The 1,664-nt window shown below is 30.5% G+C and overlaps 1 pseudogene; it reads right to left on the bottom strand.

Moving 5' to 3' along the window:
* Positions 1-960: 960 nt before the first annotated feature.
* On the bottom strand, positions 961-1,338 carry LOC145832164 (uncharacterized; annotated as a pseudogene).
* Positions 1,339-1,664: the final 326 nt, after the last annotated feature.

Below are 1,664 nucleotides of genomic sequence, written 5' to 3'. Positions count from 1 at the left end.
GAATATAACTTCATAATTGTTGTACTATTTTTTTGTATTATAAGTCTTATTAACTAAACTCATGCTCTTTAAAATTAAATTACATTTCTTTGTATAAGGTTAATATTTTTTTTGTTTAAGTTTACTTAGAAAAAAAATCTTTTTAGTACTTTAAATAGCCCTAAAAACAAAGGAAGTAAGTCAATATTATAAACTTTTTTTACTAGAATTAAAAAAGTTGTTTATAACACACTTAATAATATTAAAAGCAATATAATAAAAAGACATCGAGTTTTCATTGTCGTACTCCTACATTTAAATTTTTCTAATCACTTAAATAAAGCATATTTAAAAAATTTAAATTAAATTTAAAGTAAAAACAAATCTAAACAAAACTTAAAACTTGTTAAGTTTTTAACCACAACCGCCATTTCTGGTATATTAATATCGCACAAAGCAACTGAAGCACAAAATTTTGATTTAAAAAAATAAACTTATGTTGATTAACAAGCAACCTTAACAAAAAGGTCGATCATGCCAATTCGATCGAATTGGCATTATCAACCCTTTTGTTAAATTTGAGCTTGTCTCACGGCAAACGAAAGTCCGGACTTATTCTGCAGACTTTCGCCGAGTTTGTTGATTAACAAGCAACCTTGTTTACAACTACCCGTATGTAAACAGAAACAGTTTTTTGTTTTATTTAAAATTTATTCTAATGAAATACTAGTCAACTTAAGAACATATTACCTTTTAGACTACATTACGTATTATAAAATACAACTGTTCATATAAGTCGCAGTACTTCTTTCGATAAAGACACTAAAAGTCAGATTCTTCTGTTGCGTACTTCTTTGTCCATTCCCTGCAAACTCTGTCGTGTTCTTCGCGATTGTTAACGTACTGAGCTGCTATTTCTGGCACGAGACAGTCATCAGGGTTGCAGTCGGTAAAAATAGATTGTATTGACAGCAATGTTGTTCATACAGTTATAGCAACGGACCATTTAGAACGAAGAAGATCTAAGCTTACATAACCATCGCTATTGATATTGCAGTGGTATATTTTTGTCTTAAAAGTAATCTTTGGTGGCTTGTACGGATAATCCCTAGTGAACTTCAGATTCAATAAAAATTTTCCGCCTTCATAAGGAGTGTCTGAAGGTCCATGAATCACCGCTTCCCATTCAAACAAGTTCTCGTCAATTAAGGAGGCGGTTATGTCAGTTGGTGAGCTTGACTTAATTTCTTCCAGGTCTCTCTTAAGTCTTTTTGTCGCAGCAATAGTATGCCGAGGATCGTCTACCAGAGAAGTATTCTTTACGTTTTTATACTGCACCGCTTTTTTGTAATCTTCCATAGAAGATACACTTTGTTGATCATTAATGGATTTTCTTCTCTTAGTTAAAGCATAAGAACCATTTTCCACTTAAATCCAAGATTTTTTCTCAGTTTTAGTATCAAAATTTGTTTCTACCAACTCCAACTGGTTCAAGTTCTCTTCAATCTGGTTTATTTGACCAGACGACATTTTAATAAATTTTTAAACAAATGCTGCGTGATGTATAAAAATGGTAGTTGTCATGATAAACTATGTGAAAAATAGATTGGTAGAGTTTTAGCACTCAGTATTAAAATAAACCATCAAATTCATAATACAGTATAAAAGAAAAAAATTAAAAATGT

This window comes from Thalia democratica, chromosome 3 (genome assembly GCF_965202585.1).
Source record: "Thalia democratica chromosome 3, ktThaDemo2.hap1.1, whole genome shotgun sequence".
In the NCBI taxonomy this organism is placed as follows: Eukaryota; Metazoa; Chordata; class Thaliacea; order Salpida; family Salpidae; genus Thalia; species Thalia democratica.
This window is presented reverse-complemented; position numbering and strand designations above follow the sequence as displayed.